The sequence below is a fragment of the Anser brachyrhynchus genome (assembly GCF_964034855.1).
Source record: "Anser brachyrhynchus genome assembly, chromosome: 12".
NCBI lineage: Eukaryota > Metazoa > Chordata > Aves > Anseriformes > Anatidae > Anser > Anser brachyrhynchus.
In genome coordinates this window covers 18,362,077-18,385,614 of record NC_137707.1, presented here as the reverse complement: position 1 = coordinate 18,385,614, position 23,538 = coordinate 18,362,077, and the positions used below count along the sequence as shown (strand labels likewise).

General features: G+C 46.1%; 1 long non-coding RNA gene across 5 annotated transcripts in view; it reads right to left on the bottom strand.

Moving 5' to 3' along the window:
• The window catches only part of LOC308176793, a 41,165-nt gene that overhangs the window by 9,500 nt on the left and 8,127 nt on the right, over window positions 1-23,538 (bottom strand). For 2 of the 5 annotated variants that reach the window (XR_013938618.1, XR_013938619.1), the window contains exons 3-4: window positions 23,200-23,379; window positions 17,640-17,746 (exon numbers count right to left, since the gene is read on the bottom strand). This is a non-coding gene — a long non-coding RNA (uncharacterized lncRNA). Of the gene's footprint in view, window positions 1-4,055; window positions 5,614-8,419; window positions 10,193-14,419; window positions 17,320-17,639; window positions 17,747-23,199; window positions 23,380-23,538 lie in introns of those variants that run through there. The other 3 variants (XR_013938620.1, XR_013938621.1, XR_013938622.1) reach the window with 3 other exon arrangements.

Sequence of the window (23,538 nt, the reverse complement as noted above, 5' to 3'; positions counted from 1 at the left end):
TGCTGCCGGCACCGAGGGGCTCGCTGCCTCCTCCTGCCTGACGAGGTCTGCCCAGGGGGGAGGCAAGCACCGGCCTCAGGACCTGCTCCACGGCTGCAACAGACACATACCAGCTCCGCTGAGGGGCTTCCCCTGACTCTCCAAAATGCTTGGAGGCTTGCGAGTGTCTCACTGCAAGGGAAAACACTATTAACAAAAATGCATCTACCTCTGATTAAAACAGAGTCTGTTGTGTATCGCAGAAATGGCCACATTGCTGCTTCTCTGATCGGAGGCAGGCCTTTCCTAGCGCCACATAATTCTTGTTCAAATCGCAGCAATAAGGCAGACTTCCTTGCAGCTGTTCGGAAGTCTTTGGAGGCTGCCATTACACTTCACCTTTTTAATGCTTTATGTATTACAGCTTTATTTTCACCTAAGGCTGTGATCCTAAGCTTCCTCACAGCCTTATCTACAACTCGTATTTCAAAGCTTAATTTTCCTGCCCCCAAATGTAGAATAAAATAGCTTGCAAAAACAGCTGCAAGGAAGCTGCAAGTTCTGTGCTTTCAGAGCCCATCTCCATAGGTCCTGTACAGGTGCTATTCCTCACGGAGCCAAAAACTTCCTGGAGAAGTACTGTAGCTAGAAGATATTTCTTGACCTGGCATAACACTCTGTCCACCCTGGCTGGTGGAGAGATTATGAAATTTTAATTGGTCTGAGAGCAAGATATCACTATAATTGGAGCCCAAGTGTCTATGCGAGCCCAGAGCCTGCACTTGCTGGAAATCCTCAGCCCCCGGCAGCGGCCCCAGTGCCCAAACGTGCCTGTGCCGCTGTGCAGAGGCAGCGCGTGCCCTCCCCTCTGCCTGCCTCGCAGCCACCGGCTCTCTTCTGGAACAAAAGGTTTCGCAAAGGAAGGATGCTCGGGCCCCTCTGGGCTTCCACCTCCCCGCAGTGCAGCCCGCAGCAGGGACAAGGGGAACATCCCAGCCCTCGGGTGCAGGCGGTCTTTGTCACCAAGGAGCAGCTGGGGCAGAGCTGGCAGCGATCTCTTGCTCTCTGAGCTGTGGTCGTCCTCCCCATCGTATGCTCGATGGGGACACACTCCGAGTGCTGCCTCCTTCCGCCTCTGGGAGCAGGTAGGGGCTGTCGGATGGAGACAGGCACACTGGTGGAATGCAGATGATGGGATCCCAGCCCCGCATTACCACACCTCCAAGCCTGCCAGCTCACCACGGAGCCCACGGCGGCCCCAGCAGGGCCACGCTCCAAAGGTCATGCCCAGATTACCCTTGTTCACACACACAGTGCTTAAATCTCTGCCAGGCATAGTTAGAGATCTTTCTACACCTGTCACATACAAAGTAAGGTCTCCATTTTACTAACAAGCCCACGTTGAAGAATCGTCAGGAAAACAAGGCTACACCATAACAGCCTGAATGCTCACAGAGGTGGTCTCTAGCAGGAGGCCAGCACAAACCTCCCTCGCATAACCCAGGCTTTCCCAAGGCGGGCCCAATCCTGGTGGTGCTGGAAAGTGGCTGTTGGTGAAATTTGTTGTTTAGGCCAAGGTGAGGTTCAAGAGACCCACACTGCCCAGCCCCTGGGGTCTCCGTACCACAGCATCGCTGCCCAGCATGCGCTGTTCCTGGGATGGGCTCCCCATGGGATGGCTCTGAAAATACCGACCAGCCGCGGGGTCATTCCTTGTTGGGAGGAGAGGAATGGTTTTGGAAATATAGTAATAAACCAAAGATGCAGATGGACAATTTAAAGCGGCTGGGTAGAGGAATCCTAGGGAACACCTGAGCATGCTTTCTGCTGCCATTTGCTGTGTCAAAACCTCTGCAAAAGTCCCTGGCCCCCAACTAACAGCAATGGCAAACCTGGGCTTGGCTGCGGGCAGGTTGTGCCCCACAGCAGTGCTGGAGCACACACCGGGACAAGGACAACTTCTTACTTGGTTTATGCTCCTTCAGAATTGGGATTGCTCAACAGAAAACATAATTACGAAATAGATAGTTACAGCATTCATCGAGGTGGAGCTGGGAATAGCATGCCTGACCCCGAGGGACGCCCCGTCCCACTTAGCTCCGTCCTCTCCCCTTGGGCCATGACTGCCCAGTGCAGCCCAGCGCAGCCGGGCCCCAGCACGCCCGCACACCACCGCGGGAAGGCAAACAAAGCAAGCAGGACTGAAAACTCTTGGCATCGGTGGAGGGGGTTTTCATCTGAACAAAGCATCTTGCAAGCCACGCTGAACTCAATTACTGTAGCCTTCATTTCTTGATTCATTAAGAACCAGGCTGCTTTATGATCTCATAATCAAAATCAAGTTGTAAGATACTGACTGTATTAACTTCTCTCTTTTGTGAGAAAAATTAATAAAAAGGAATATTAAAGTCAGTCCATATTGAGTGAGAATGGAAGGAAACCCACTTTGTCACAACAAGCTATCTGCACTTCTGCTAAGAATTCTTCCGCTGTGCCATCCGGGAGCAGCACCCCATGCACCTGGCCCCAGCACCAGGTCCCTGCCCTGGACAGACCCCGTGCGACTCCGGGAGGAGGACGAAGCTCTGCAGCCAGCCTGTGGGGACGGGACGGCGCGGGACCTTCCCTGCCTGAGCAACCCAAGGCTGATGCCAGGCAGTACCAGCCCCCGGTTAGCGTAAATAACACCACAAGGGCCCTGTGGCTGCTTGCCCACCGAGGAACTCTGTGCGACTAGGAAAATTAAAGGTTGAAGGTTCATTACTGGGACGAGTAGAGCACGAACTTTTGCAAAATGCCTCATCGATCAGCACCATGTCTTGACCTAAAAGAGAAACTCTAAGGAGACCTGATAGGAAGCTGATTCCTGCTGGGGTTTATTGCTATTAAGTACTATCATTATTGATTTCAGCTCATTATTTTCCTTTATTAAAAAAAAAAAAAGAGGAAATAAAGAGAAGTTCAATGGGTTTTCCATCAGCCTGTTTCTGGGTAAGGCTATTCATATTGCAAGGCAAAACAGAGTTGCGCATGCAGATGCTATTAATACTTCCTTTCTAATTAAATTCCACAAGAAATTGTGCAGGATATTTCTGTCCCCATACTCATTCTAGTCCCATCATCTCCTGATTAACCACACTCACGCACTAGGAATTAAGGTGTGACCTCTAACTTTTTTAGAGGGAGATGTGCTGGTTTTAATATTAACAGCTCCATCCTTCCATTGTTCCTTGAGCAGGGCTGGGAGGAGAAATATAATTACACACTATGGGGGTATAATTCATGCATTAGAAGTGACATTACAATGATAGGTAGCGAAATGTAACAGCACAACAGCTTGCCCGCCGCTCTCATGGACTGCTGGCACCCTCCAGCCCCACCACAAACCAGCCCCGGGAGCGAGGGCACCACCAGCACAGACCCCACGGTGCCGGGCTCTCCCCTTCCTGCTGCCCAAAAGGGCACCGGTCCGTGAGCAGACTGCTTTGTGCACAGCCCCAGCGAGTCACAGCACCCTGACGCCGTCAGCTTGGGCTGAAAAGAACTAGAGAACGCCCACACCAGTGGGAGCTGTCGGTCCCTCCACGAGCTGGGCTGGTGCTGGGGAAGGATGCTGCTGCCCACTGCAGGTGTCCTCCAGCCCCGCTGGTTTCAGCGCACAACCACCAGCCTGCAGCAAGCTGCCTTCTGAGCACAAGACCCTCAGTTTGCCATCACCATGCTTCTTCAAGTAGGAAAATTAAATGAACTTCAGCATATGCCTATATTTCACTGAAACCGACCCCTCAGTCACTTCAAATAAAGAGAAGTTTGTGGTTACTCCTCTCTCAGTAAACCTTTCTGAGTGATTCTCAGCCCTCAGGTGCACTCAGTATTAAATAAAATTGCTTTCCATGTCACCAGAACTTTCAAGTCAGACAGCAAATTGTGATTATATGGATTAGGGAAGTCACAAGTGTGCTGTGTCAGACAACACAAATATAGAAACTACAGTGAACTGGTATTGCACTGCATGATAATAGACGGACAAAATTTATGTAAACCTTCAAAGTTCAAAAAATAATGGACTCCCAGAAAATGTAGTACAGCCAGGGCCGAGTACAGGTTAAACATGGTGGCTTACAGCAGCTGCTGCTTTACGAAGCCTTTGAGTTAGGTTTCCTTGGACCAGTGGTGACTGAGGCCCGATTCATGCTGGCCAGAGGCAGGAGGAATGGTGGCTCCTGTTCTGAGCCTTCCTGCAGCCAGCTGCCTTGAAAATAAGGAGAATTTCCATCCTGTAAAGGGTTTCATGTAGAGGACCAAACTAATCCTCCTCCAGGTCCATGGTGCCAGGGTGAGGATGCTCAGCTCTGATGACTGGGGAGATAGGAGTCTGACCTTGAGGAAGAACTTTGTAATTATAAGCACTGGAACAAGCTGTCTCCAATGCCACTCCAACACTTTTTCTCTGTCTCTGTTTTTTTTTTTTTTTCCTCCTATCAGGTGAGCAGAGAACTAGCAACAGTCTGGATACACTGATCCCATTTCACAGCAGGAGACAGACTGAGCCATTCCCGAAATCCCTTCCACACCCACACTACTGTGCTTATCTGGTCCTAAAGCTTTCCAAATCCTTTCGTGTCAAAGTTCACCAACAACTGCGTGAGCTTCAAGTGGATAATCCGCTCGGAGCTGCCAGGCCAAGCAGCCCATTTCAGCGCGTTAAGGCTCCTCGTCCTGCCGCGCTTGGTGCGGGCAGGCTCTCGCGCTGCCTGGGCCAGCAGGGCGGCATCACCAGGGACGAGCCCAGAGCCCACAGGTTTTGTGTTGTGGCTGGAAGGCGCAGTTCAGTGCTTCTCCCATGCTGTAGGAACTAGTCTGTATTTCCGTGAGGATCACCGTGAATGAGCAGGACATCCGGAGCAACCAGAAGGGTCAATGGCAACTGCAGGCACTGGGCTCCTCTGCACATGGGAGAGGTTCTACCTTTCCTCGTGCCAGGGCAAGAATTAACAGGGAAAGTCCTTACACACTCTACAGTGCGTCGCAGCCTGGTGAAATGTAGTGAGCACAGAGAGCTCCCTGACTCCAGGAGCTCCCTGTCCCACCAAGGAGGTGCCACAGCCGTGCCACCACGATGGTCCTGCTGCCAGAGAGGGCACGCTGCCACTGCAGCTCTTTGCAAAGCATGCTGCTACTCAGCTGCCTGGTCCATGGACTAGCACAAGCACAAACCTATCAGGCACATCCTGCCACTTCTCACCACAATTACTCTAAAAATACATTTTCTCTTTACAGAGCTGTTCAGTGGTTATGAGTACTTACTCCCTGTGCTACTCTTTCCCATGGCTTTAAGAGCCTGTGGCTTACGTTACCGCTGTCCACCCATTAGATCTCCTTCTCCTCAGGAACACAGGTGTCCAGAGAGGAGATGGTGCAGGCCAAGCAACTATGTGAAGCAGCAGCAGCAACAACTTGCAGCAAGTTTTCATTTTCTGCCTTCTTGAGCCAAGTTTCGGGAGCACTGACAGCCATTTGTCAAAAGGCATTATTATGAAGCGATACCTATGAACACAGATATCGACTTGCTGTCTGGGCGAAATGTCTCCTCGTCTCCTTCCATCAGAGCTGAGCGCAGCACGGGCACCGTCTCTGGGGAGCAATCCGAAGCAAGTTTTAAGCCGGTTGCCACCGTGGCAGGAACATTTCCCCCGCCTTTTCCCTTGTCCTCTCTGTCTGCCGCGGTCCCTGCTCGCTCCGCAACGCGGAGGTCAGCCAGACCCACGCAATTAGAGAGATTGTCTGCGGCTGACCCCGGCCCACCAGGCCCTTTCAAGCGTGGGCAGTCTTTATCAGCACGGCACAGAAAACACAGCAGAGACGTGCGGATAGGCGGGAGGATGAGGTTGTTAAGATGTTTTTCCCTCACTCTCTGCAAACTAAGACAGTACCTCTGCCACTTGGGTGAACTTAGGTTATTCCCACTCACATCTGGCAGCCCGTGGCTTCCTCCTTCATCTCAACTGCTGCTATTTTCGTCCTGTGATGTCTGTACTTTGGCACTATTGGGAGTGGATTGTGTGTGGATCACTAACTTTTGGACAGGTCAGCCGTCTCGGCCTGAGCACCACTAGATGGATACTAATAAGAGGAAACGAATACATCAAAGAAAAGTCTCTCTTTTTCTCCTCATATCCCTCTCGCAGGCACACTGCTTTCTTCTGCTCTTGTTGTCGCTGCCCTTTCTCGCTCTGCACTCACGCTCTGATTTCTGCAAACGGTACTGTACCGAGGAGGGGGACAACCGACTTTTTAGATCTGCTGGAACCACCCCAACAGGGCTGTGTAGAGCCTCCCTTCAAAAGGGAGGATGCAAAAAAAAAGATAAGGGATGGGACAAAACGCAAGAGAAACATAACAAAACAGAGCCGTGGCTGGCGGGGTACGGGTGGAGGGGCTGCGGGGAGCCCTGGCAGCCCTCAGTCACTTCAAGGCATTGAACAGCCAGACGCAGCTGCAGCCAGTACTTGGCTGGACAGACCTGGGCAAGCACACCACCTCTGCTCCTTGCCTGCTCGGCCAAGGACGCGGTGCAGGAGCCCCGTCGGAGCTGAGCAAGCAGTGCTTTGCTCAGCACAGCTTTGGGGGACCCAGCACTGCAAACCTGGGAATCACGGCGGTCGCTGTAGCAGATTTTCTGAGGACATTGTCCAAGAGGATCGATTCCCCTTTACTTTGCAAGTAACAAAAGCCATCACCAACCGTGACAGCTGTATGAGGCTGCGCACTTGCCCCACCTGCCCATAGACCACACATAGCTCAGCCCAGCTAGATGGTCGCCCATATGTGGTGGTGCAGCACTGTGCAGAAGCTCTGGGCATCACAGCCACACCGATCACAGCTGGAGACACACACACATCCCAGCGGCATTGGCACAGCTGTCTCTGGGGCCTAATTTGGGCAGAAAAGTCTTTGCCCCCAGTGGCAATGCCTGAAAAGGACTTGCTCCAGCCTGGCTGGCAGGCTGCTCCAAACGGCTGCAGTTGGGCTAAGACACCCCTTCCCTGGTGATGATCCAGCAGATTGCAGGTGGTCTGGTGCTCTGGACCTGAAGCTTTAAAGTAGCTGGGTGCCAGGAGCTCTGTGGAAGCATAACCATCCTGGGAATCTCTCCCCAGAGCTGGCTGGTCACCCCCTTCGGATATGCATGAAGCCCAAAATTCCCCACATGGCAAAGGCCTGCCAGGCCACGGAGCACTTGGCAAGGCACAGGGAGCAGGGTGACAAACCGCTTATTTTCAGGGGCTGAGTCAGTCCGTGGGGTATTTAAGGATGCACAGCATATTTGCTTAACTAATTTTGGTGATCCCTGGCTTATTTTACCACCCCACTTATTCCCCCTTCCCAACTGAAGTTGCAGCAGCAGCAGCAGGGTGGCACATGGAGCAAGGACGCACAGCTGCACCCAGCCCAACCCAAAGCACTCCCCGTGCCCTGGCCCTGCTGCCACGCAGCTGCTGGAGCTCCTGGGAGCTGCACAGCACAGCCCTCACCAGCAGAGCTTCCCAAGCTGTGATTAGACACAGTGGGGAGAAGCAAACCAGGAATGCATGGTAAATCAATGGCTTTGCAACTTGCCACTGCAGCAACGCAGCGAGGCTGGGTGTGTGGAGCAGGCTGCCTGTCACCAGCCTCAAGGCACGCCGTGCAGACACCGCACGCAGCACGCTCTTGGAAGACAGACTTTCAAAAATAGCTTTCCAGTCCGTTTTCAAGAAGTGTGAGCCTGCACTAAACTAATTGTTTGAATTACTCATCATTTGTATTACCTTAGCAAAGGAGTGCAGAAACACCAAGCTGCAGTGCCCAGCTGCTTCCTGGAGCCCTCCCCAGCTCCCACTCTCACAGCCCCAACTTCGCTCTGTGCTCCCAGCTCGTTTTTGTTTCCAAATACACTCTTCATGCACTATTTCCAAGACTGAACAGTGGTCACCTCTGTCACCTCACTCCGCATTTGTATGTGAGGTGGTATTTTCCCCGATGGCTGTACCAAAAAACTATGTTACATTTAAACTCTTCCAATGCAAATATTTTCTTGAACGCTTTCTACTAGCTGAAAAATGGGGGGGGAGGGGGGGGGGGAGGAGGGCAAGAAGAAAACCACAACCTGCTAACAGCAGCAGGTTAGCAAGTACCTCCTGCACAGCAGGTCAGTGTCCAGGAGCTCACAGCCGCCCACCCATGGCAGACATCCCAGCCCAGCCCTCTCCCCTCAGTCACCAGACACCACCCCTGCATCAGGTGGATGCCCTGAGACAACCCCAGGAAAGCGATGCCCAGCTTTGCCAGCAGCACTCCAACATTTTCCATGCATGTGTGCGCTCCTCCCTCCCCGCAGCAGGGAGGTTGATGTCATCCCAACACCGCTGGTGCGAGGTGAGGCAGGTGGACACACGATCTGAGATGGTTTTGGTGCAGGTGACAAGGACCTCGGACAAACAACCATCCCGAGCCCAGCAGAACCTGCACAAAACCCTACCAGCCTCAGCTGTCACCGCAGCCAGCTCCCAGCCACCACAGTCCCTCACCACCTGGGCTGGCGAGCTCTGGCTAATGAGAGCTTACCCAGGTCTGTGCCCCAGAGAGGAATAGAGAGCCCATACCCTTCCATCTGCTAGCAGGGCCCCCTCTGAGGGGACACGGTGGAGCAGGAACACACACCCCCCCAAGGAGATATCACCCAGGACTTGCACCCATCCCACCGACTCGCAGCTCACCATTTCCAGCGGTATCAGCTCTCCTGGGGCTGCCTGCAGCGAAGCCCTGTGGCAGCACAGCCCTCCTGCCCCGCGTCACCCAGCTCCCCAGCCACTCGCATCCCCATTAGCTGGTAATGACAAACGTTTAGAGAACACACTTCCTCCCACACGCTTCCAGAGGGGTTTGCGAGCTGAGCCATGAGCGCCCACCGGGGACTGCCGCTCTCCCCGGGGCGAAGCGCCGCAGCGGCAGGGTCCCCACGCGCCGGTGCTGCCCTGGGACACGGCGCTGCCAGCTGGGGACGGGCACAGGGGACGGCACACGGGGCTGTCACACCAGCACCGACGGGTGCCCAGCGGGCGCAGGGTGCCCAGGACCACCTGGCACCGCGGGGGCTCTGCAGCAAGTCAGCAGTCGGGGCAAGCTGCTGCTGCTCTCCTAATTTTTTCCTAAACGTCCGGCCATTATGCATTTATTTTGAATTCCTTGCCACAGAGTCATTACGCATTCAGGTGGAGAGCAAAGTGAGCTCGGCGGGAGCCTGACAGTAATTCTGCATTAGTTAAGCATTAGTTGACAGATGTACAAAGCAAAACCATTACTCCTGTCATACGTTGGGCCCTGACTTTCTTTTCCCCATTGTGGTTCTCCTCCAATCAACAGCTCCAGAGCGCTGCACAAACGCCGAGACGAAAGCCTTGCAAAAGCTGTTATTGGAGGGGTTTTCAGCGGTAATTAGAGGTGAATGAAGGGGGAAAAAGGATTTTATCTGGAACACAGTTTGGCAAAGTGTTACTGTTGCATTTATTTATTTCAGCGCTTTTCTGATAAAGCGATGTCAGGGGTACAAACCTTTGCAAACACACGTGCCGTTTAGAGCTGGCACGCCAGAAGTAATGCTCACAAACTTCAGATTGCTGAATACTAATCAAATTGGAATTTATTTGAAATTCAGTCCATTAGTAATGATACCAAGAAACCACAAGAACTCCCTAGAAAATATGGCCTCCAAATAGCTTTTACTAAACCACTTACTACATACTAATTACTAAGTCCTATTAATAGTGAAAGAAATACACGAAGAGATGACTGGGTGCCTTGCACTGAAACAGCCAGGATCCTTAATTGCATAAAAAGATCAATGTTATGTTTCTGCAGAGCAAACTTTAAAACACGCTACATATATAGAAAATCAATGCAAACTACAATTCCCTACGATTACTCTTGTTGGGTGCAAAATCAAAGATACGGGGAGCAAATAATTTGGTGGTACTTCTGTACACCTCCACCGTCAGCCTGCCCGAAACCACACAAGCCCAAACACCTCCCACCACCGCAGAGACCCAGCAGATCAGAAACACGCTCAAGTCCATCAGGAAGAAATTTTCAGTACAGTTGAATCAAACCGGTGACTCGGACAAGACCGTCCTTCCTGTCACGTCCCATCCAATGCAGAATTATGTTCAGGAACCTACACAGCATGAAGTGCTTAAAGATATCGTAAGACAAAAAGAACAACAACTCCCACCCCAACCCTCTCCTCTTGGTGCTTCCCAGATGACACCCATTTTAAAAGCCTTTGCACAAGCAGATGCACAGGGAGTACAGGACCCACACTCCCTGTACATCAGCCTGCGTGCATATCCCCAAGAATACAGCAAATACGGTTCAGGCAGAATCAAAGTGTACCCCTCTATGATCCCGATGAGACTCAGTTGAGTATTTATTGTCAAACATCTGAACAAGATCTGCTAAAGCTCAAGTGCAAAGACAAGCTCCTGCTGCCAGCTGCTGCTCCTCGCCCCCAGTACTGACCCTGTCGCGCAGTGCCAGCCCGCTCCCTCCCCGAGGACGGACCGTGCCAGCAGGGAGATGTTTCCCACCATCATCCCTCACCGCCACGCTGGCACAGAGTGGCAAGGGCTTTTCTGATGGGGCTTTTATCCCCCAGGGAGCCTGCTGGAGCTCTGGCGTGCAGCGATGCCTGGGCAGCCGTGTGTGCCCAACAGCCCCAGTGCCACGCATCCAGCAGTCCATGATGCTTCTCACCCCATGCTCGAAGTCTGTCATTCCTTCTCTCTCCCATCTTTAACAGCTCGGACATCACCCACCTTTTAAAGAGTGGCTTTAATATTTCATTGCCCTGTACTGCTTTCTGTTAAATCATCCTTTATTATTTCCTTCCCACCCACGAGAGGCTCCCCCTTACTAAATTATTAAAGCATTTATTTAGATCACAGAAGCAAAGGAATTAGATTACATTGATCCAGGATGATTTGCTCCCACACCGTTTCTTCATGAAACATCCCTGCCACGTTTCGTTCACATCAGGCCTTGCCATTGCACTCCTGCATCCAACATCTTCATCAGCTTTTTTTTTTCTTGCAGCATTTTTCTCAGACTTTCAGACTTTCTCAGACCTCAGACTTTCCCCGGATAAAACTTTAGATCAAAACTAACTTAAGTCAAGAAAAGGAGGGCGGATTTCCCTGGCCTCGTGGCATTAAGGAGCCTTTGGTGGCGCTGGCTGCCACAGCCCCAGGAGGCATCACGCACGCTGCAGCCTCCTGCTGCCCCCAGACTGTCCCAAAGCCACGACCACCAGAGTGCTGCTCACAAAGGGGATGGAGAGAGTGCCCTCGGTTTGGGGAAGAATGAATCCTGCCATGCAGCTCTGCTTTCCCTCCCTGTTCTTTCCTCAGTCACTTGCCAGAAGACGCTTTGTACTGAACAGGTAAAGGCACTGCAGAATGCGGCATCCACTACAGAGCGCTGTCGGGGAGAGAGCTCCTAGCATCCTTTTGGTGTAACCACCCCAATCTGAGCAAGACTTGGATGCATTATTTCATCTTCTCTCCTTGCATTTCCCTTTTCTCCTTCCACAAGCCCCCAGCAGCAGGCTCTCACCCGGGACACCAGGGTCCCCACAGCCCATCGAAGGCAGCGCGCCCTTTGCCGGTGTTCCCTTTCCTGGCCTCCCCTCACACAGGCTGTGCTCAGGGAGCTGGTGGCCCAGGGAGACCCCTCTGGCCACGGGGCTCCTGCCCCTCCTGGGCCCTCCCAGCTGCGGTCACAGCCTTGGGACAGTGGTTATCCCCGCGCAATGCCCTAAGGGCACTGGTGGTCTCCGGGCTTCATGTAGGAAGCTTTGCTGCCAGCAGCAGCCGAGGCACCTCGGAGCACCTCCAAGTTTTACTTTAAAGCCACCTTCCCCTAGCTTCCCGAGCCCTTGCTGCCCCTTCCCATGAACCTTTAGAGCCTGTACCTGCACCTCCACCGACAGGCCAGAGGGAAGCAGCATGCAGGAAGGTGCACACACGGGGGAGCAACTCAAAAAGCCACCGGGGACAGTGAGGTTGCCAAAGGGTTGGTTTTCCCTTATGTCACTGCGTTGGGACTCAAGACACAAAGCATGTTTTGAAGGAAAGGCTCAGCTCTGCAGGAGACAAAGACACTGAACAAAGTGTTCAGCGAGCTCTGGAGAGGTGGAGAAACACCTGATAGGAGAGGCAGGGAGCTGCAGGCACAGGCACTAGCTGTGCCTGCTAACTAGTGGCAGCAGTAATTAATAACGCAACCCCAGCTACTGCCACACATGTAAGCCCAGAATCGCTGGGTTTTCTGCTCTGCCCCCTCATCCGGATGACTTCTGTAAAGCAGTTAACTCCTCGAAGCCCTAACCTATAGAAAAAGCATTGGAGAAACCAGCGTATCAATGGTGGCGTCAGCAAAGGCATAAGAAAAGAGTTGTTGATTCACTGGGTAAAAACCTGGAACCTGGGGCACGTTACATCCTTGTCAGCAAGGGCAAAAAGCTTCCCAGTTACCAGATGTCTGTCCTCTGCTGAGGTACCTGGACACTCATATCACCTCCAATCATCTTTCTGTGGGACAAAATAAATCTCATAAAACTTAGCAGCACAAGGCTTGTTTTCACAGGCACGGCTCATTTCTGCAGCCTCTGATAGGCCGCAACATATTCCCAAATCCTCCCTGAAATATGGGCTCAAAACAGGTGATTCAATTTTTTTTCTCTGGAAACAACACCAGTAAAAATATTCTCCTTTCTGCTAATGGAATCAAAGAAAGTCATGCAAGGACTGTATTTTTCTTTCACTGCAGCACAGCACTAAGTCCTCAAGCTGCTGCATCTCCCACCTGAAACACAACTTGCCTTCTTTGTGCCCGGACGTGCGGCAAGAGCCAGCTCCTGCCTTGAACCACGTTTGCACATTGAGTCCACTCAGCCAGCTGAGTCAGACAGAAAAAGCCTTTGCTATTTACTACCTCGCTGCTTCGCTGTTTGAAAGTTTTGCCAGGGATAGGGCTTCTATCACTTAGAAGTGCCCCATCTATGGCACACAGGCTGTGCTTGGCTTGACAAACCAACTTGTCCTGTCCACAGCCTGTCCCTGGATCAGACCTTTCCAACCAGTGGCAGAATTTCGGTAAGATTTAACCGAAGAGCTTAAATGCACACAGCAAAAGACGAAGAGGATTGAAACCTCACAACTTCCATGGGAAACGTGTCTGCCGTTGCAATTTCAGCATGGCTCACAAGAGGCAGCAGATACATGTCCAAGAATTTCTACTTTCATTCATGCCATTTGTATCGTATTTGTCTTGCTTCAGCACATCTAATTACATTACACAAATTACACAGTCTAGCACTCTTCCCTCCACAAGTCAGACAGAAGGCCTGAGCAGACGTGACTAAACTATTCCATAGCTGCTTTGCACTGAACTGCGTAAGAAGTTGCTACCAAACGAAGTAAAGCAGATGTAAAGCAATACAATGATGCTTCTGTTTGCTGTTTTGCCCATGGAAATAAAAGGCAAAGTGAGGGCACCATTTCTTCTCCCCCCTCTGTTGGGCTGCAGCAGCCACTGAGCTCTCCCCTCCCGCAGCACCTTGATGTACTCAGGTGGGAGAGCAGCTTTAGCTCTTCATTGCCCTCCATTATTCGTGTTTAATCCCCAAATTCTTGCTGAATGGCTGCAAGTGAGAACTGTTTTTTCCCCTCCCACAGCAGCTCTCTAACCAGTGAGATGCAGCACAGCTGCCACCACAGGGGCACAGGAACTTCCCTCTCCCCAGCACTCCTTTTCCCTCCTCTGCAAAGCTCAGCAGGTGGCACGATGGATGGAACAGGCTGATACACAGCCTACAGGGCATGACGGTGGTACACTGCAAAAAAGTTATGGGCCCCAAAGTACATATTTTAAATTAGGAAGTCACTTTCTCTTGCCTTGATTACCCAAACTTCACCGGACCACAGGAACCCCTATACAGAATCACCTGAAGATCAACATCATCAATTTTTTTTCTTTTTCACCCCAAAACCTCAAGTTTTAAGGTAGGTCAGAGCAGCACCAGTGTTTGTCTGAGAAGTACTTCAAACCCAAGCTTTCTGTCAGAAAAGTAAATCCAGCTAAAGATGCAGAAGTATAGGATGAAAAATACAATGCATTTAAAATCTATCACCACAGGTGCCCCAAGGACAGCTAAATCAACCGCAGTACTGGCAATACGAAACGCATTCAATAATTCACGCACCCTGGGCCATGTGTCAGCCTTAACTACACATGAAAGTTATCTTTCCTTTTTTTCACTTGATCACTAGAGCGGATTTCTGGTTAAAATCTCATCTGATATGTTTTCTTCTTTGTAAAACATGACACAGGTCTCAAGTGACTATTACAAAACGAAGCAGCTCAGAAAATAAAACAGCGTATTCTGGAAGTATGAAAAGATTGAACGAAAGCTCGAACAAATGATGTGCTAAGAACTATTAGGTGTCCACAACATATCTTCTGCGGGCCTCTGATACAGGCCACAGCTTGTGTTTACTCTCATCTTCATGTTTAATGTGAAGTTTTAAAGAATAGGAGACAACTGGTAAACTTTCAAACTTCTCCCCCCAGGTGGCTTAAGTAAGGTAGCTGCATCAGAGCTGCACAACTTGTAGGGTTTCTTTGTTGTCATTGTTTGTGGGTTTTTTTTGAGAATATGGGAATCTTCAGGAACCCACAGGTGATTTTAAAAGGTTGTGAAAGAAGGTAAACGGGAATTTGAGCTCTTTTCTTCACTTTCCACAAATGAATGGCCTAACATCATTTGCACTATCTGTACACACACCGTTGATTAAATACCTCCCATTTCTGCTCTCCCTCTCTCACACACATACAGTACTGTGAATGTTAAGGACAATTTGCCTTTTAGCCTGTTTAAGCTGATTACCTGATTTATGAATGAACATACATTACTTACCCAAGCATCCCATTTAAAAGTCAAACAAGCATTTTTGTCTATAATAAAGTTTGAGAGCCCTTTTGAGAGTTTGCAAATAGCAGACCAATGAAAGATCTGAGCTACTCTAAGTTGCTCAGAAATCTCCTTAGGAAAAGAAGTTCAAAGTTCACACACTTTAGCTGACAATTCCTACAAAAGGCAGGGGCACTTTTTTTGTCATGTTTTTTTTTGGGGTGGGGAGAGAGTCAGGTAATGTTTGGGTTTTGTGTGTGTGTTCTCCTATTTTCAAATTTCAAATACAATTTCTTCTGTGCACAGGCATGCAGAGTTTAGAACTTGTTCCCCTCCCTCTAATTTCACATCAGTAAAGCAAATAACTTAAACCTAATTCTCTTGAAAAGCCAGCCTCCAAAGAAATGTCCCTCTTATCTCCAAATGCAGATGAAAACTGGTTTTGCTTTGATTAGGTTCCTTAAATTTTGTTATCGTGCTTCAACTCAGAGGCTCAGAATGACTCCTAAAACAGCCATGTTACACCGTTCTTCACTTTATTTTACTCTCCTCTCCGTTCCTTACAGAACACAAGTATGCACCACTTTCACCCTCTGTTCTCTGAGAACGTTTAGGTTAGCCTCTCCTTGCACAGAGGGATCAGGGTTTTTGTGCCCAAGTACCAGCCCTCCACCCACGGCAGGGGCTCACATTGTGGGGCCAGGGAAGGCCAGTCCTGATCAACTCCAGGCACAACAAAGCAGCACTCAGCATCTCAGTCCCTGCCTGCCAGGAGAGATTTTACACTATGACAGAGAACTCTTTAGCAAAGCTAACCTCAAAACCTCAACCTCAAGTGTTAAAAAAAAAAAAAAAGGAAAAGAAAAAACTTAAATGATACAAGTTATTACATTTAATCCCTTTGAGGCAAGTGGGGAATGATTTTGTGATTAAGGACCTACTATGGGGCTCAGGAGAATTAGTTCAATTCCAGGCTCTGAAACAAGCTCCCAGGTCCCCATGGGAAAGCCTCCTGCACTCTCCTACTCGTATGGACACCGGCAGGGTAATTTGTAAGTGCTCACAGTCCTCAGACGATGTACTACCAACAGCTAAATAAACGCCTGGGTAGGTGGGCTATAATAATTCTGAGGTTAGCTAGCTACTCAAAGAGGACACTGCCATTGGACTATCACACTGCCACAGAAGTCATATTTACATATTTAAAAACCAATATTAGAGGGAGCCTTGACAAAGAATAAGTTATAGGCTTACACACTCTTGGGCTGACAGCTAGTTCCTGATGGTTTTAGCTAACCCATTCAATGAGTGAAAAAAGCTGCAAGACAAAAATAAGCTGGCAGGCCTTGCAGAGAGACACCACTTTGTTCTCAAGCAGAGGGCTATTTTCCACAGCTTGCACTGCAGGGAAATTTTGCTCAATTAAAATCTATATTGGTATTGTTTCTCAGCAAAATTAAATTTATGAATTGATTTAATTCATATAATGAGCAAATTCAATAATGAAAACTCATCTGTCAGCATACATTATGATAGAGCAAATCAAGCAAGCACCATCTGAAAAACATAACACTGAAGTCACCGTGTAACCTTTTAGATGGTGAAGTGCTACAGAAAACACAGTGGAAAAAGCATTATCCTGTTTTGCAAAGACAAAAAAAGTCATTACTCTGATACACTGATAAGCACACACATTACTCAGTTCTTCACTATTCACCATAAGCAGAAATTTGTTATCTTGAGAACTACCAAGAAAAGTTATTATGGTTGCAAGTAACATCTGTGATGTATTTAGTGCAATTACAGAAGTTATTTTTGGTTACCGAATGTACGATTTTCTCTATGCAAGTAAATTTTCTCTTTTAGAAGTTAGAAACATCCATATAGTGCTTCAAGGTGACTGTTTCTGGCATTGCTTCCTTACGTGCAAGCTGTAGTCAATAATTTAACCTTGATATTAAAAACTTTTGGAGAGTAGCTGCTGTTTATTTTTCATGTATTAAATCCAAGTATACTTGATGTTTCAGTAGAATGGCTATTAAATATTTTTCAAACCTGGTATTTGACTGGCCTGTAGGTAACTACATATTAAGGTGATACCTCATAACTAAATGGCTTTTTTAACTACAGTTATTTCAATATTTTCCTTATTTTTTTTCCACTGTTACAACTTCAAGATACAATGGAAGTAAAAAGAAATGAAAATACAACAAATCATTTTCAAGCAAATTAAAGACATGAATTTAAAACTTTTTCAAAGCCATTAGTTACGTGAGAACAACACCAGCAATTTTAGTTGAGGCTAAAGTCAGTCTTTTCATCTTCATCTCTCTCTAAGAAAATACAAAAAAAAAAAATCAACCCCACACATTCAAAGAAATTCCATCCATGCTCTACTATATCCTGAAAACAACATCTGACTGGACCTGCACATCTGAACTTGAATAAGTCAGATGAAGTTCAACCACAAAATGAAACTGATGACAACTACGTAAGGTAGGCAACCTTATTTTGTGACTGTTTAACAGCTTCTACTTTAAAATTATGTAGCTACGACACTGACACTCATGAACAATGGTTTTAATGAAAAAGCCTTCTTAAATTTTCAGAAATTGTCATGGGATGGAGTGCAACAGAAGGTGAATGTACTCACAGTAACAGGACTTCCACTACGGCCAGTTGTGTCAGTGGTACCTTCTTAGTTAAGTAAAGACTTCAGTTTAGCTTCCTGTTGGTGCTGCACTGGTTTAATGTGAATACCTGTGAAAAAGTAAAAACAAATACTGTAAGACAGTTTGTGGTTTATTTATCTGGTCACCTTCCCCACATCTATTTTTATCTGAAAATCAACTCTCTCTTCAATCAGTGAAAGGCTAATTGACATTTCCATTTTACTGTAGTATCAAAACTAATGACTTGCTATAAACTTTTGATTGTTCTAAGTCCCCAAATATGTAATCTAACATCAAACTGCTCATTTCGATGTAAAACGCAGCCCAATATTCTTTTAAGTATTCTGCATACACGAGTAAGGTGAGGGCCCACTGCAAAGATAATATTCTCCTCCAGCTGATATTGTCTAATCCTAACCTAAATCTTTATTACAAATTAAACCATTTATTTATTATTATACCTACAATGAACACGGAAGAAAGTTGTTTTCTTTAGAAACTTTTACATACTTAACTTTTACTATCATTTTTCTTTTCCATTTTCTCTTTCCTAGGTTTGAGTAAAATTAGCTTCTTCAACTATTCCTCATAGGGCAGTTAAAAAAAAAAATGCTGTGGAGAAAGGCACCGAGCTGGCTACACTCCTCTCAAACTGTTATGTACCAAGCTGGAAACGAGATGCTCTTTTTTTTTTCAGCATTACATCAGTTCATTCACATGTCATCTTATATGTAAATATATTGCGCATGTTCACCCTTCTGGGTATATGAAATTGCTATTGATATTTTACAATTCCTTAGTTCAGATGTTCAACAAGGTTTTTTGTTTGTTTTAATTCTGTTCTCACAAACTGACAGTGTCAGGACTAAATATGCTCTCTATTCCATCCCATCACACTTACTGAAAACACCAAGCAGTATCTTATTTTCAGCTAGGCCTCTAAGGGTCCTTTCAGCAATGTCCTAAGAGTTTGATTGCAAACAAGTGACAGCTACAGTCTTAGAAGGCCTCCAAGCTATTAGACCTTACCTATTGGAACAGACTTATCTACTCTACCCCCTACTCGCTCCTGTAGGTCTCTGACAACCCAACATGACATCCTTCCCGTGAGGCACTGCAGGGAGGAGTAAAGTTCCTACTGCACATTCCCATGATTATTAACCTTTTCTCAAGACTCTGCTGACACAACGCCAGTTGATCAGCAGTCAAGCCATACTCTTGAAAGACTCAACCCATACCAAGAGGAAGAGCTTTGAAGAAAAAGAGAAAAAACAATTCCTCTAATGATCTTCTGCTCTTCTGAGAACCCCTTTCAGTTTCTGTCAGCTCACAGCTACCGCACACTCAGGTAGCTCCATTGCACCACATGCCTAATAAGCTGTAAAAACATCCATTTCCATTTCATGACCAGAGAATAGCACCAGTGTGTTTTTATATATTCTAATAGTAACAGCTACACAGACATCTGAGGTAAACATCCTGGTTATTAAGAAAAAAGCCAAAGAAATCCACTGAACTTGAAATAATTACAAACTGCTTTCTAAAACATTCAATACAGAAACAGTATCCTTTGAGCTGAGAGTGGCTTAAAGAAGGCAGGCCATTGCTTTCAGTTTTATTGAAGTTAAGTTCCTTAACCAGAATGGATGTACAGCTGTCAGCATCAGGAAGGTTTGAGCTAGACGTGATGCATGGTTATCAGCACAAATAGCCACAGAGGTGGTGTCAGCACAAGGCTGGGTTTCTCCAAGCAGAGCCCATTCTGCAGGTGGATGTGGAGAATATCCCAGAGGCTCAAACCCCTTAGCAGGTGCTAAAAGAGGTGGAGGTTTACCCTCCACATCTGAGGGTCCCATTTGGAAACTGGGTTTTGTTCTTTTAAAAAAGTGCTCTTACCTACGAGTACATGAAAACACTGAGCTTAAGCAAGGCCCACTACCTGCCTGAAGCGTACAGAAAGCAGCATGGCAGATGAAGCAGCTTCACCACACACCAAGTGACGAATGCGGTAGCTGTTATCATTCATAGTGTCCTACTTTAAAAGACGTACAACCACTGAGCTGCAACAAAGCCTTCCTGGATGTATTTAACAACACAGAGCTCACTGGCCTCCAGCGTTACTAAACTTAGCATGAGCTACTACAAAGCGAGTCTTGCCCCGATACTGATGTTAACCTTGCACACACAAGTTAAAACACAAACTGACAAATTAAATACAATTGTCATGGAAAGTTAAAGCCAGATTCTATTTCTGACTGATGGTTCGTGACAAACATTTTAGATGACATCTAAGGCTTGTTCTAAGCAAGGTTTTAATCCATGACCATAATGTAGGTCACGAGTCTCAGTTCAGTTTGTGCCTAGTGTTCATGCCAAGGAACCAGACTCAGCACTAACACCAACAGCTGTCAAGAGTGTACATGCAGGTTCTTTCCACACTACCATTTGATAAAAGAAAATAGTCCAATTAAGCAGATTTCACACTTTTTTAAAACTGATTTGCCTATTTGTTTCAATCATGAAAGCAGTATTTAATTGACGAAGCACCGTACCCTAATCCTATGCATCTAGGAATATTCATGTTTAAAACCTGAACCGCCCTCACTGTTTCTGCCACCCTTTTGGTTTTCAATGAGCTTCAATAACTCAAAAGAATTGCAACCAACTTGGTAACTAAAAAAGAAAGCTTTGTGAACGGGAAAGTTCACAACGGGGGAAGAAAAAAAGCCTTTCTAAAATAGCCAGGTGTTCACCTCAACCCATACCAACTTCAAACAGATGCAAGGACAGTAGTTGAATCTGATTTCAGACTAAGGACATAAAAGATAGGCTTTATATTCCTATGCTTTTATAACGTTGGAACGAATTCATTTTTAGATGAAGAACAGTATACTCCCCTACTCTCCTATCCTTTCATATAAAGTTTGCTCTGAAAATACTGTTGCTGAGTTCCAGTCTTTCAACTGTTATTTGATCACTGCTAAATATTTGCAAGTTCAGATTTTTTCAAGTCCCACCTACCTACTTGATGTAATTCACATAATATCTACTATGTATTGTTCTACTTTTACGAGCAAACATACTGTGGCAAGCAATGAAGTCAGATGTGAAAACAGAACAAAATACTTTGAAATGGTGTTGGAAGACCACCCCCTAACGGCCTATTGCCCAGTAGTGCAGGTTTAACCTGAGGAAGGGGTGACCGGCCTAAGAGAGCTTTCCTGCTTGGCAGTGGAAGAGATGGCAGTTTGTTTAAGTTGATGATCGTGTCATCAACTTCAGCTGAAGGATCAGTTTGTTCAACACAGCCTAGTTTAAATGAAGAGGAAAGAAATTCTTCAAAATACATTAATAGCACAAGTAGAAACTTGTAAGAATCTCACTATTCCCTTGTCACAAGGGGATCCAAGATGTTTCCATAGAATAGCTCCTAAGATAAAAATAGCACAGATATTTTATGTCTCTAATTTATGGGTGATGTAGCTGGTTTCATTTTTATCTTTTAGACATGTTCTGCTAGATTTTAAACTTTGTCAATAAAATATACACACTATTAAATTCCTGAACTCTTAAATCAAGAGTTGCTTAACAGACTGCTGGACATCACTAGCTTAAATGCATTTATGTGCATACAGTGTTAAACACGACAGCAGTAGCAGATGATCAAATACTTGCAACCATGCCCTGTGAAAGAGCAATTGCCAGCGAGGGTGTCTGTGTATGTCCTTATAGTGTTTCCAGATATGTGAAGAAACATATACATCCTACTTCAGGATGTACATGCCCATGAATATGTACATGCCCACACACTGGCATTTTATACATACGCTTTTGATCTTTACTGCTTTCCTTTATTTACAGATTACTGACATGGAATGTACCCAGGCTTTCTTTATATCAGATTTAAAAGAAGCTTGAAGTGGTATTTCAGGGGAAAAAAAGTGAATACTTTCAATCATACCTTTCCTGTTTTTTGCATAGTCACTTACTGAGCTCAACTCCTCCAAGAAAGATTCAAGTATCTTTCCTCAATTAACAGAAAAACATCTAATGCCCAGAGGCACGCTAACTGTCACACAGCTTCTGTGCTAGATAGCCATCCACCAGATCAGCTGCCTTATGTGAGATCTTGGTATACTCCTGTTGCTCACGCTCAGCAAATATATTCCCAAATGCTTTAACTACGATAGCCAGTGCATTTTCCACAGGCATATTATGATTTACTGCAGAGAAGAGAGCATGCTGGTTTTATCAAGCTTATGTTTTCATCTACTTCACACATTTGCAAAAAGATAGAAAAATATAGCTGTTAAGTCTGTGTGTAATAAAACTGAGTGAGATTTTTTTAAACCTCCAGTTCAGCACTGACATAACCCACCCGTAGCTGCACGGGTATATGAACGTCATTGGAAATATACATGAAAATTTGTATTTTCTCCTTCCCACTGCCAAAACATTACTGGCCATTCATGATCTACAGTTGAATTTAAGATAGATTCCCAATTCCATACAGACTTTCACAAATGCCTAAACTTGAAATAGAAATAGTATTATCACAGATTTTTCTTAAACTCAGAATATTTTTCCCTAACTGTAGAACAGGGCAGTTAAGAGAAAACGCGTTTTTACTACTGTGATCTTGATTCTAAAAATGATGCAAAATTTAAATCTACAATAGAGTTCTAAAACAGACAAAAAAAATAAATTGGATTTTATTTTGATTAATTTACATAGAATCAATGCAAGAAAGAAATTTCAATTAATTTCTATGCAACTTCCTACCATTACTTACTCTATCTGACATACTGACTATATCATGTTGCACGCATGTCATGCCATTTAGGAAGAAGGAAACCAGGACAGATGTTTAATCACTCCATGTATTATGAATTATTAGAAATTAATTCAGTGAACTGTTTCAAAGCTGTCTCATTTTAACTAGGTCAAATTTTGTTACTAAGTGCAGTGAATCAGTGCTTAAAATTTTAATAGGTTGAAAGAAATTTAAAGTGCAGTTCTGAATGGGGACTACTTTAAGCAACATCTCTAAACCAAGCTAAACTTAGTTTTGATAGAACCTTGAAGAATGATTACAAATGAAAGGGCTGCTTTTGACTTTTCAAAAATATAAATGCATCATTTTTAACTTCTTGGAATGCTTGTGTGAAAACTCACTTGTTTATTACTTCCACCATAAAACCACAGTATTGTACCTGATCGTCTATGCCTCTAGCATATTCCCCTGAAGAAAATCTTAAAAAAAAGTTTCAAGGTGGCCTCTTTAATTCTTAATAATTATTTTGTTGTTGTTGTTCTAAGTCTGATTTTAATCCAATAAGACACTGAATGTGTTCGGTTTTTGTTTAAGAACCTATACCTGTTCTTCATTGTTGTCATACTCGAAAGCCCATGAGAGGCGTAAGAAATTTTATTACCAACTAGAAATATTTAGGAGATTCAGAAACATTAAATAAGCATGCTCTTCAAGTATTATCTACATAATTTGCAAGGTTACACCTTTCTAAATTGGGTAACACTTACCTATGTAGCTATCGTTTCTGTAAGAGAATTAGCTGAAAGATTGTAATAGAAACTACTTTTGCTCCTTGCTGATGGCAACAATGACACAGTCAGGTCTCTCTCCATCATATTCTTTCTGCATCTGTTGGTAAAACCGCAGGTATAGCTTCTCTTTACAATCATCCCTGCTGCAGTCATCATCTGCAACCAAGTGAAAAATCAATTAAGTAACAGCAGACTGCAAAACCATATTAGAACATCACTATTTTGTCATTCAATACTGCCAAAAATATGATAAAAATAGTTCTTTGAAGCATGGGTTTTGTTCCCCTCCCCTTTCCCTTTTTTCCCTGAGGGAAT